Below are 13,060 nucleotides of genomic sequence, written 5' to 3'. Positions count from 1 at the left end.
TTTAAGATGACTCACAGGGCAGAACCTAACCGTAAAAAACTGAGCATGAAAGCACTTAAGCATCGTGTACACACAAGGCACGCTTTATCGCTCTCGAGGTTTGACCTTGAAAATACAGGGTAATATACCTGTACTGTTTCAACTCCCAGGAAAAAAAAAAAGGAGTCATAGATTTATTTAATCACTTTCCTGAAATCAGAGTTTTTCTACAACAGTACTAGTAAATTATCCTCAAAAGGACCCAAGAATCAGTGTCTGGGCCAAGGGGCCGTGGGGGCGGATACCATCTTTGTTTCCCTGCAAAGCGCTGTGTTGGGGGCGGGGCTGTGTTTGTGACTCGTGCGCGTGTTGATTCATTAGAGAACAGTGCTTGGCTTCTGTCTGCTGGAGCTGGAATGACGCGGAGACTTAGACTTTCCGCTTCTATCAGCTCAGCCCCGAGGAGAGGTGACGGCTGGGGGGTGCGGGGGGTAGGCGTCTGCTGTTCAGTCATGATGGGGGGGCACACAGTGAGCAGGGACCCTCTCCAGGCCCTGGATGGGGGTCCCTGAAGCTGTGGGTCCCCCCAGCGGGGGACGCCCTCTTCCCTCCCGACGGTTTACGTCAAGGCCAGGACAGCACGTGCGTTTCCACCGACCGAGGACCGCTGGCGCCAGGCCCTTCCTGGGCTCCGCTGTGACGTTTGGAGGCGGCATTCGTTGAGGACCTCCTGTGTGCCCGGCATCACGGCGGCGCTTTCCGTGTGTTACTTCCTGTAACCATCTCAGAACCCCTGGGCCCTGGGGCACAGCAGCCCCTCCATCACAGAGGAGGGGGCCTGGTGACGTGGACCTGACCATTTTCTCCTCCAGAGTCCTGTCCCAGGACTGAGACCCCAGGTCCTCAGCCGGCCTGAGCATCCTCCGGGCAGGGGGACGGGTGGGGAGAAGGGAGGCTCCGGGTTGGTGGACACGGAGGGGGTGGAGGAGGGGGCCGGGGACGGGAGGCCGAGGGCAACCAACCTCCCCGCTTGCCCTGAGCCGAGGGGCTTCCCAGGGATAGACCCCGGGAATCCAGGGGTCCGACCCCGTGACCCTCAAGTCCCACCCCAGGCCCTAGACTAACTCCGCCAGCTGCGGTTCTGCGAGGCCCTCCTCCACGCCCTGCCGGCCTGTCCCTTGACGGCGCCGATGGGGCGGGAAACGTGCAGTCACCACCTGTCGCCAAGATTCGCAGCAGGTGCCTGATAGGAGCGGCCTCACACCTGCCTGGGGATGTCTTGGGGTATTTTTAGCAGGAGTGCTTCCTGGAATGTGCTTCAGTGCGGCTCACACACCAGCACAGCTTCCCTGCTGATGTAGCAGAGCTCCGGGCTTCTGTGTGAAGGTTTAATTTCACAAGTTAAATAATTTACGACCCCAACGAGCAACTTAAAAGTCACATCTGCCGATGCCAGTGTGTTTAGTTTTTGTCTTTTTTAACGTTGATTTGAAAGAACAGAGTTAAAAGGGATAAGCTTTCAGGCTTTCTTTTCCCCTCAATTAATGGTTTTTCTTCAGGCAGCTTGACGGAAGCTGCTTAGAGTTGGTTGCAGGGAATAAAGTGGCAATTTGAGACTTAGAGCCGGGGCAGGGCCGGGGAGGGGGGAGGATGCCTGTGTGGCGCTCACATTCCATATTCCGCGTGCGTACGTGTGTGTTCCCCAGCACATAACAGAAACACGGAGATATTGGGACCCCACGTGGCACTAGATTCACTAGTTTGAGTCATACATTTTGTACTGGGAAATCAGAGACAACATAATGCTGTATTTACCTGATATTTTATCTAAAAGCGACCATACACGTGTGATAGGAATAGAAGAAAAAAAGGAGTTGTGCTGTGACCTGCCTCTCCACCTTCACCCCGCCCCTCCCCTCCCAGACCCCTGCCCCATCCCGGCCCCCAGGGAGGCTGTGGTCTGCAGAGGCAGGAGGAGGAGAGGCTGGACCGGTGCCCTCACCAGCCTGAGATGACGTGAATTCACACGCGGCGTGAACACCCTCAACACAACATAGAAAGATCCCCATGGCGCCCAAATTCCTACGCAAAGAGATGTAAAGGAGAAACCAAGAGTAATTTATGATAAAATAATGTGTATCTAAGAACATAAATTCTCAGGCACCATCACAGGAGAAAATATAAAGTACTCAGGTAAAGTGAGCAGGGCCTCCCTCACTGTAATGTATCCGTCTTTGTGTGTGTGTGTGTGTGTGTGTGTGTGTGTGTGTGTACCACGCCACGCAGCTTGTGGAATCTTAGTTCCCTGAGCACAGATTGAACTCAGGTGCTTGGCAGTGAAAGCATGGCGTCCTAACCACTGGACCTCCAGGGAAGTCCCTGATGTGTCTGTCTTGATGTTTAAAAAGTAAGTTAAGACGTGTTACTGTTCACAAAGTAGAGAACGTGGCAGAAGAGTGGTACAGGTGGACATGAGACTCTCAACAGCGAGTTTGCCTTCCGCATGCTGAAACCACACACAACTACCCAGGGTCCTATGTAACATGAGTGTCCAGGCTGACACTGAAGACGCCTCAAGGACCACTCAGTTACCGTGACAACCAAAAGTGCCCCCACATGGCCCCAGAACACACCTGGGAGGCACCACCGCTTCAGTGGGGCGGAAACGGTCAGATGAACTAATATGAACCATCTTTCAAAATAAATTAAACCCTGTTGGTTTTCTTAACTTTGGTCCCACGTAATTCTAGACCTAAACATGACAAAACCCCCCCAGTGATAAGGGTCTTCAGTGTCCATAAATCTTGGCGGTGTTACACACGCCACCGTGACCCTTGAGGCTGCTATCCGGCCTTGAAAATGGGCTGCTGGAGGGGAGATCCTTGCAGGCGGTGAGCCGATTCTCACCCAGGAGGTCAGTGTGCACCCAGGACTCTGAGCCTCGGCACTGTCATTTTTTGCTGTGGGGGCTGCTCGGGGCGTTGTGGGACGTTTAGCAGGGTCCCTGCCTCCACCCAAGGGGGGCCAGTAGCGGAGTCCCCTCCCTCCCACCCCCCATCAGGAGGGTCTTGTTAAATGTCCCCCCCTGCCCCGCGGGGGTGGAGTCAGCCAGGCTGAGGACAGCTGGTGTGAGCCGTGTAACGTCCTCCTCTGGTTTCTGTTTAGCGCATTTAGTGATTTTTCAAAAAGAGAGCACGCTACACAGAAGCTTAACGCACCTGCTTAGAGCAGGGTCAGTACTGCATCAAGATGGTGAAAATGTTCTCATGACTTCCAGAAAACTGACCGCGGAAAAATGCTTATCTTTCCTCCATTATTCCAATTAAGATCGCGTGTTGTTTTGTGTGCGAGTTTAGCTAATATGAGTTGAGCTAGTAGGGTGTGCGTTTAGCTACTTTTTAAGATTTTCTCAACCACTGGGAACACCTTCGCAACAGTACTGACAGCGTACGTGAGCCCTTTGGAACGTGACACTCAGATTCGGGTTTGATCAACACCGTTAGGATGAAGACTAACATGTGATTTTCGTTTCTTAAGGAACCCTTGGAACGATGTATCCTCACCCGTGGGGTGGTCAGTGTAAACAAAACGTCCCCTGATCACTAGCTCATGCGACACGGATTTAATTGATTTGCTTTTGTCGTTAAAAACAAGTGGATGATTTGTCAGAGGTGACTATTTATAGTTCCAGTTTTAAAATCTGAGCTCTCCTTTATGGGCTCTAGGACTAAGCAGAGAGATGTACTTCATGTTCTCTCAGATTATACCAGAAACAGCCCATGAGCCGGTAAGACTTGTGCTGCTTTTGGTTTTATGTTTTCCTGATTTTATCACTGTTTTTAAATTTTAAACTTAATTTGTACCTATACAGATTTTCAGTTTATTCAAAACTACCTTCCCACTAATTTTGTTTGTAAATGGAGCCGGCAACCCCATCACGCCACGTTTCCGCGGCAGCGTTTCCACCCGAAGGGAAGAGCTTGTGAAATGATGTCCGCCGGCGCCTCGCACGGTCCCCTGTTTGCGTATTACCCCGTTTTACAAGAAGGAAGCTGAGGCCCCCAAACCCACAGACGACGCCCACGACGAAGCCAGGCGACAACATCTTCCCACAGCCCTGAACGTGAGCAGGTGAGGATAAACCACCAACAGCCAGGAGACCCACGCGGTGTCCACGGTTAAGACACGGAGGGCGGGCAGGAGGCCCCCGGTGGCCTGGACAGCAGGCCTGCAGTGGCCGAGGGTCCCAGCCCCAAGGGACGGCGAGGCCAGCCGCGCAGGAGCGCAAGGCCGCGTGGGTCTGCGGGCTGCAGCGTCCGGGGCGGCTGCCGGGGGACCACAGCCGCCTCTGGAGGGGCAGGTGTGGACCCTGAGCCCAGAGCCGAGCTGAGAGGGGCATCTAAAGGCAGCAGCGCCGGGACGCCCCGGGGCAAAGCGAGGAGAAGGTCCTGAGGAGGAAGAGGGGCAGCAGGCTCTCAGGAAACAAGAAGCAGCTTTTAAGGTTTTTTTTTTCACTTTGTGAAAACAACAGTAAAGTGAATAGAAAATGGACCTTTCTGCCAGAGAATTAGATGACGTAGATGAAACAGGAAAAGGCCTAGAAAAACAGAAACTACTGAAAACAATTCATGAAGTTATAGAAAACCTGAATAGACTTTTAACAATGAGATTTAATTAGTACTTAAACCTTTTCCGCAAAGAAAAGCCCCGACTCAGATGGCTGCCCTGGTGGATTCTACCAGACTTTAAAGGAGAGTCAATACCAGGCCTTCACAGACTCTTCCCCAAAAGAGAAGAGAGACACTTCCTCACTCACCGCACGGGGCCAATATTACGCTGACACCAAAACCACTAAGACTGATCACAAGAAGAAAAAAGAAAACTGCAGACCAATATCCCTCATGCATATAAATGCAGCAATCCTCAACAAAATACCTGCGAAGCACACCCAACAACATGTAAAAAGGCTTGTACGCCGTGGCCAGGTGGCGTTTATCCCAATAGCGGTTCTACATGCAAAAATCAATCGTGTCATAGGTCACGTTATTAGAATAAAAGACAAAAACCTCATGGATATCTCAGCTGGCACAGAAAAAGCAACCCTCTTTCCTAACTAAAACAACAACAACAAAACTTACAGAACTGGGAATACAGGGAACTTGTTCAGTGTGATAAAGGCCACCTATGAGCAGCTCAGGGTTAACCTCATCCTTAGCAGTAGACGTCTGACAGCTTTCCCTCTGAGATCAGGAACAAGACAAGGATGCCCACTTTTTGCCGTTTGTATCTGATATCGTAACAGAGGTTCTCATGAAGGCAGTTAGGCCAGAGAGAGAGAGAGGGGAAAGAAAGAGAGAAAGAAAGAGAGAAAGAGAGAAAGAAAAAGAAAGAAAGAGAGAGAGAGAGAGAGAGAGAGAGAGAGAAAGAAAGAAAGAAAGAAAGAAAGAAAGAAAGAAAGGAAAGAAAGGAAGGAAGGAAGAAGGGAGGGAGGGAGGGAGGAAGGAGAAAGAAAGAAAGAAAGAAAGAAAGGAAGGAAGGAAGGAAGGAAGGAAGGAAGAAAGGAAGGAAGGAGAAAGAAAGAAAGAGAGAAAGAAAAAGAAAGAAAGAGAGAGAGAGAGAGAGAGAAAGAAAGAAAGAAAAAGAAAGAAAGAAAGAAAGAAGGAAGGAAGGAAGGAAGGAAGGAAGGGAAGAAAGAAAGAAAAGGATAAAAGTTTTCCATATTGGAAGGAAGAAGCAAAATCATCTCTGTGTTGAAAGTTCTGAAGAGTCATCTCTACGGGGATGGGATGGGTGCGGGCAGAAAAGAAGAAAGCTTGACCGTGAGTTGACAGTAATTGAAGTTGGCTGAAGGACACCTGTTTACTCCCATTTCATGTGTGTTTAAAATTTTACGTTGCTGTCACATTGGAAGACAGTTTTTCTCAGCAATGATAAATATTCCTAGAAATTTCAGATATCTAGAAATCTAAAGGGGACAGAGGCCATTTGGAAGGAACACCTAGGCTTGTTCTTCCTGAGCTGGTTGGTCCCACGTGAGGGTCTCATCATGAGGGTCTAAGGCTAGTGGATAACTTTACACCAGTCAAAATCCACTGCTTGATTTGCTCCACGTCTGTCACAGGGTATCTTGTGGACCTATTTACTGATCTCGTTTATTAAGAGAAAGCTCAGTATGAACTACTTCCAGCAAACACCTTCGTAAAGATTTATGTCATTTCCACTTTTCTCCAAGTCGTCCTACCTTGGGAGTGACTCACACACCCACGCCTTCTCCTTCCCCCTAATGAGCCTGTAATTAGCAGAATTACCACTTTGGGGCCTCAGCTCATGTCGTCGCTGTCCTGAGGCACCTCCTTCCAGGCCGGGGTGACACTCAGTGACTCCATCAGTCTCCTTCAGAGCCTTTAACCCAGGGTTTTACTGTGTATTTGTTTTGAAGACTAGCTGTGTTGATGAAAGTTCAAGGAACAATCAAGTTAAGAAAAAGAAAGGGAATTTTATGCGAGCCAAACTGAGGATTGCAATCCGGGAAGCAGAAGCTCTGAGGACCTTACCCCATTAGAAATGGAAGGCACCGTCATACACGTTTTGGAGACAAAGGCTCGTGCATCAGAATGACAGGTTGATATTTCACATGGAGCTCACCAAGCATGCATCGTCCAGGGGAGCTCGTAGGAAGGAGCCGCGGGTCACCGTGACCCCAGCAGGGCTGGGAAAGGACGCCAGCCTTTTCAGCAGTTACGTTGCTGGTGTCGGCAGAAAGGAAAATCCGGATCCTACGGTGGAGCCGACACACCCACCGTTGAGCGGCAGATGCTCACTGCACGTTAGGGATGGAGGCAGGCGGTCTGAACGGACACAGAGAGAATCTTATGTTTAATTTTTCTTGTCCTGCCTTGGGCACTGCCGACCGGACTGCAGACGTGCTGAACACGGGTCCGTATCTGTCTTCACCTGATGCCGCCCCCAGACCCCCGGGCAGCGCGGCCGTCATGGGTGCCACACACGCGGCTGTTGCACGTGGTGATGGATGGATGGATGGATGGAGTAATTAACGCTGTTATTTACCAATACCTGGTCAATCGTTATACTCTATACATAGATGTCATAATAGAAAAAATTGAAATTTTATATTTTTTCAGAGCTTCTCAGCAGCTTTACGAAGTATATCAGCTTTAGACATTTCAACTTATTTCTTTGGCTTATGGTCCACCTGCTTTTCGACTTCATTCAGTACAGTCTTCAGGCTTCTTTTCATTAGTTCCTCAAAGTGGAATTCCACTCACATCACTGTAGGACTTCTGTATCTATGTATTTAACTGTAGGACTTCTGTATTTATGTATTTAATTGGTCTCTTACAAAAAAGAAGCTTGTTGGGACATTGAACAGAATCTTAAAATAAAAGCCTCCTCATTTTTTGTATTTATTTTACTAAATTGTTTTGAATTCAAGAGCTCTGTGGGGACTTCCCTGGTGGCCCAATGGTTAAGATGGCGTCTGCCCAATGCAGGGCTGCTCAGGGAGTTGGATCCCTCGTGCCACAACGAAGACCCAACACAGCTAAATAAATAAATAAATAAATATTTTAAAAAGAGAGAGAGTAAATCCTAAGGATTCTCATCACAAGAAAACATATAATAAAAAAAAAAAGCTCTGTCTCAGAAATCCTCACCCAAGTTTCACTTCATTTGTAGTATTCCAGTAAGTTCACCAGAAAAAAGACAAAAAACAAAAAAAAAAACACTTGTACTGTCATTCTGTGAGTGAGCACCAGAAGACTAAAAAAGCTTCATGATTAATGCATGTAGTTCTTAACATATCCAGCCATCTGTGCTTTCTGTGGTCTGATAGTTTGTTAATAATGCATTAGTATTTGTTTGTGTTCCCAATAAGTCACATGACAGGAAAAGATACCAGAATTATAACCCACTTGTGTAGTCTAAGCTGCATGTCAGATGTGAATGACACGTCCTCTCCCCCGTCCCCTCCTCTTGTCTTCTCCCCCATCCCATCCCATCCCATCCCATCCCATCCCATCCCATCCCATCTCATTCTCTGGCCATGTTTGCCACTCTTCTCTTTTCCAAAATACTTATTTCACAATTGCTTTCAGTTATTTCCTTGAGATCAAAAGATCAGTCATGTACAGTTCTTCAGTCTTCTTGTCCTGTTCTAGCTGCGAGTTCTGCATTCAGAGCCGATAGTCAGCTCCCCCTGGGCCCCAGGGTGCAGTCCTTCCAGCTGGTGCCGAGCTGACGCCCTTCTGCTCGTCGAATATTTCCAACTTCTCTGCAACTTCATTAAATGCAAATGATGCCCCTAAATGTTAATGGTCCTACTTTTTCAACGAAACCTGTGAGGCCGGATCCGAGCCGCCCTATCTCACGAGGAGGAGGAAACTATTTCCCGAGGCTCTGAGAGGTGACCTTCGTGTGGACGGGGCTGGGGGCAGCTGGGTCCGGCAGGAAGGAGGGTGGGGGTAACTCAGCTCCATCAGCTCCCTGCTGGGATGCAGGAAACACACAGGTTGGAATCCACAGAATCTGGATCCTTCTCTGAAAGGACGCAGGCGTGTACAGAGCGCCTGTCACGTCGGCAGCATCCTCCAGAGACCCCTGGCCAGGCTTCGGGACCTGAGCACAGGTGTGATCTTCAGGTTAGGAAGGTACCCGTGCTCACAGGTCCATGACACCTGCCGTGCTGTGCACCCCCTGCTTGGCTCTCAGAGGGAACGTAAACAAACAACAGCCTCTTATCTGAAGGACCTTAAAATTAGTTTGGGAAATAAGAGTAACATAGGGAGTGATATAAAATGACACTGTCCGTAGTGAAGCAGAAAAGGATGCAAAAATAGCAAACACGCAGGGCAGTTTTCAGAGCTTCACGTGTGTTAATTCACAAATCCCACACTAATGCACGAAGGAGGGGTGGTCCTTTCCCCCACGTTACAGACGAGCCCCAGAGAGCGTGTGCACCTTCCGGGGAGGCAGGCCCAGGCTTCAAGCCCGACTGTCCTACGGACAGGTGGACGGCAGAATTGGGGAGGGTGACTCCCCCAGGGCTCTTTGGTAGGATTCAGGCTTCTTACAGGACAAAGGGAATTCACAGGAAGCACACGGGGCTCCCAGAATTGCAGGAGGCTGCAAGGCCAGGCTTAGAAAATTACCTGGCAGGAGGCAGGCTGGGGGCGGGGACCACAGGGGGTGGCACCGCATGTCTCCGGGCTGGGCGCTTCTGCCACGAGAAATCCCACTTGCAACGTCCCCTTTGCCTTCTGGTCATTTGCTCAAGGGTGAAAGTCACAAGAGATGGGTGAAGGCGGACCAACAGCAGATTGGGAAGTTCCCAGTCCCTGTCCCATACATGCTAGGCCTCCTGCGCGTGGTCCCCGCCCACCCGGGCGCTGCCGTGGAATGGGGCAGGGAACCACATCTCACGGAGGGACCCGGGAATTACCTTCCGGGTGGGGGGGCTGCCACAGAGGGAGGCGGGGCTGGGAGGAGGCAGGAGGCCGCGAGCCCTCACTAAGGAGCACCGGAGCCCGGCTGGGCGGGGCGGGGGAGGTGGGGGGAGGCAGAGCAGGGGGCACGGGAGGGGAGGGGGGGGGCGTGGACCACACCGAGGCTCCCATCCCGGCAGGTCCTCCTTTGTGGCTCAGCTGTGCCCTGGTCATCACTGCAGGGGTGGCCACGGCAATGCCTTCCTGAAGGAACTCGCAAGAGCAGCGCGGGAGACCCGCCTGTAAGCGGAGAACGCCCACGGGGCAGGAGCCGTGCTTGCAGACCTGCGGCGTGCCCGGGGCGCGGCAGTGGTTCCCGGGGCGGCAGAGCCGTGATCGCAAACGTGGGGGTTAAAAACAACACTATCATCCCAGGGTTTCCGCGCGCGGGCCGGGGGACAGGAGGCGGACCAAGGCGGCGGCTGTGGCCGGGGTCGCATGCGAGGCCGGGCCGCCGTCCCCGCTCGCCGGTGGGAGCGGAGCTGGGGTCCTTGCGTTGGGACCCAGGCGGCTGCTCCCGGCTGCCTGCCGGCCGGGGACCATCTCGGGCGCGGGGCGCCTGCTCCCCGCGCGGGGGCCCTCCCCCCGCCAGGCGGCCCTCCCCCCCCAGGCAGCCCTCCCCCCACCAGGGGGTGTGTTTGTCCCCTGTGGCCGGAGCCCCGCCTCCCTCACCCGTTCTCCAGCCCCGCCCAGGAAGGTCTCCGGAGGAACTCAAAGCCACCTGAGGGTGGACCGTCCCTCCACCTGCGGGGTCCCGTCCTCCTCTCAGCACGAGCTGGCCCCGCCCGGGGGAGACGCCCAGGGGGGTCCCGCGCTCACAGTGGCGGGAGGGGAAGGGAGCGTAGAGAGTGCCCGGGGGTGAGCGGGGGAGCGTCTTAGAATTCCTTCCCGGAGGAAGCAGCCACTGCCGGGCGGAGAGAGCACCCCAGCCCCGGTCTCGAAGGTCAGTGAGGTTTGCCCGGGACAAGGAGGAAGAGGAGTGGGCGGGGTGGAGAGCGCCCCGGGGAAGGGAGGCAACCTGCCTAAACAGCTGCCGGTCGGCCAGACGCCGAGAGGCTGCGAGAACCACATGAACACGCTGAGGGGTCCTGCAGGAAAAAGCAGTCACAACTATTGAGGCTGTGCTCTAGAGCCCGTGAGCCACAACTACTGAGCCCGCGTGACACAACTACTGAAGCCCGCACGCCTAGAGCCTGTGCTCCGCAACAAGAGAAGCCACAGCAATGGGGAGCCCTCGCACCACAATGAAGAGTAGCCTCCACTCGCCGCAACTAGAGAAAGCCCGTGTGCAGCAACGAAGACCCAACACAGGCAAAAAATAAATAAATAAATAATTTTTTAAAAAGTTAAAAAAATTTATGGAAGTATAGTTGATTTACAATGTGTTAGTTTCAGGTGTACAGCAAAGTGATTCATATATATATATATATATATATATATATATATATATATATATCTGTTCTTTTCCAGATTCTTTCCCTTTATAGGTTATTACAGAATATCGATATTGAGTAGAGTTCCCTGTGCTATACAGCAGGTCCTTGTTTATCTATTTTATGTATAGTAGTGTGTATCTGTTCATCCCAAACTCCTAATTTATCCTTTTCCCACCAATACTTAATTGTTAAGATAGTGTCCGTGGATTGGGTGACTGGATCAAATTCCTTATAGTAAAATTCACAAAGTAAAATTATTCCGTAATTGTATTGCAACAAATAATAGGGCTTAAAATAGGTCCTAAGCAGCCACTTGATGCACTTTCAGTCAGACCTGAAAGCCACATGCTCTTAGCGTCCCTCTGTCTGTCATCAGGAAGTCTTGGTAGCGTTGACTCTTACACAGCAGATTTCAGGAAGAGCGCCCGCCCCAGACACTCATCCGACAACACCGAATGAAGTCCATTCGCCCAGCACCCCACTCCCCAGCTCGCTGCAGGGCCCGGGGCACAGGCGCTCGAGGGTGCATGGAGCTGAGGTGGAGAGAGAAGACAGGAGACGCGCAGGAAGGCAGCAGATCTGGGGGTCCTGAGCCGTCTTCTCTGCAGACGGAGGGCTCCAGAGCTTCATCTGTCTCTTCTCTGCACTCACAGTCCCCAAACCCTCAAGAATGGAAACAACAGGAAGTTAAAATTTTCTTTTACCATTCTTAATTTACACGGAATTCCGAATAATGGAAAATCAGGGCCCAAACAGGTGACAAAGAAGGGTGCTCAGTACCCCCACAGACTTGAGAACAGATCCAAAATCTCTTGTCACACTTAAAATAGCAGAAGATACAATCTCTGGAAAGTTCCCACAGAGAGTCACGTGTGGCGGTAGATAACGTGACGTTCTTACCAGAACCCAAGGCAGCCTGCGCTTGGTTTTCTGCCATGTTACCTTTCCTGCTTAGCAAATGTCCCCCCAACAGCTGGAAAGGACTGGTGTTTACAAAGGGCTTTGAAGATGGAAATTAATGCCAGTGCTAAGATTATTATTAATAACATTTCAAATTGGGTACATGGAATTGGTGGCTGCACTTGATGACATTTTAATTAAGTTTCTAATTTTACCAGTCGGGGGGCAAAGAGAATTTATTTTTAGCTCCGAGGCTTGAAGTCACGTCTGGCTCCCAGACTGCAGCAGTGTGTGCTCAGGACGCTTGAGTTCCGGCTGAATGGGTTTGCACGTGGGCTCACTTTCTCAAGGCTTCCACAAGTAGATGGGAAAAAATACCCACCGCCCGGTGTCTCCTGGAACCCAGACGCCTCTCCTTGTCATGAGACGTCACTCAGCAGAGACACTGACATCTCCCCACCTCCTGCTATGTTAGCCCAGAAATTGATCATTTCTAGAATCTAAAAAATACAGCAAAGTAGTGACTCTAACAAAAAAGAAGCAGACACAGATTTAAAGAACAAACCAGTGGTTCCCAGTGGGAAGGGGAGGGGGGCGGGACAACACAGGGGCAGGGGAGCAAGAGGCACAGACTATTAGGTATAAAGTAAGCCACACGGACGTACCGCACAGCACAGGGAGTACAGCCATAGATGGAGTATCACAGGTGAGAATTGTGAACCACTGGGTTGTACACATCCAGCTTGCAGAATATGGTGCAAGTAGACTTCCATTTAAAACACAGCCTCCATGGCAAAAGCCTGATTAAAAAAAAGAAATTGATCACTTTTTTGGTCCAAAATTGGTAAGCCTCTTTCCATTTACAGCTCGGACTTAAAAATGAGAAACAATTTTTAGAAAATTTGCTGGTTTAAACTAAATATACTTGCTCTTTGTAACGAGTTTTTAACGTTAGAATGAGCTTCGCCAAGCAAGAAATCATTTTAAGAATTTCCACATGCTATTTGCTTGATTTTTTAAAACAAATTTATTTATTATTTATTTACTGGCTATGTTGGTTCTTTGATGCTGCACACGGGCTTTCTCTACTTGTGGCGAGAGGGGGCTACTCTTCATTGTGGTGTGCAGGCTCCTCATTGTGGTGGCTTCTCTTGTTTGCGGAGCATGGGCTCTAGGTGCTCGGGCTTCAGTAGTTGTGGCTCACAGGCTCAATAGTCATGGTTCACAGGTTTTAGACCGCAGGCT

The sequence above is a fragment of the Hippopotamus amphibius genome, chromosome 14, assembly GCF_030028045.1.
Source record: "Hippopotamus amphibius kiboko isolate mHipAmp2 chromosome 14, mHipAmp2.hap2, whole genome shotgun sequence".
Lineage (NCBI taxonomy): Eukaryota > Metazoa > Chordata > Mammalia > Artiodactyla > Hippopotamidae > Hippopotamus > Hippopotamus amphibius.
This window is presented reverse-complemented; position numbering follows the sequence as displayed.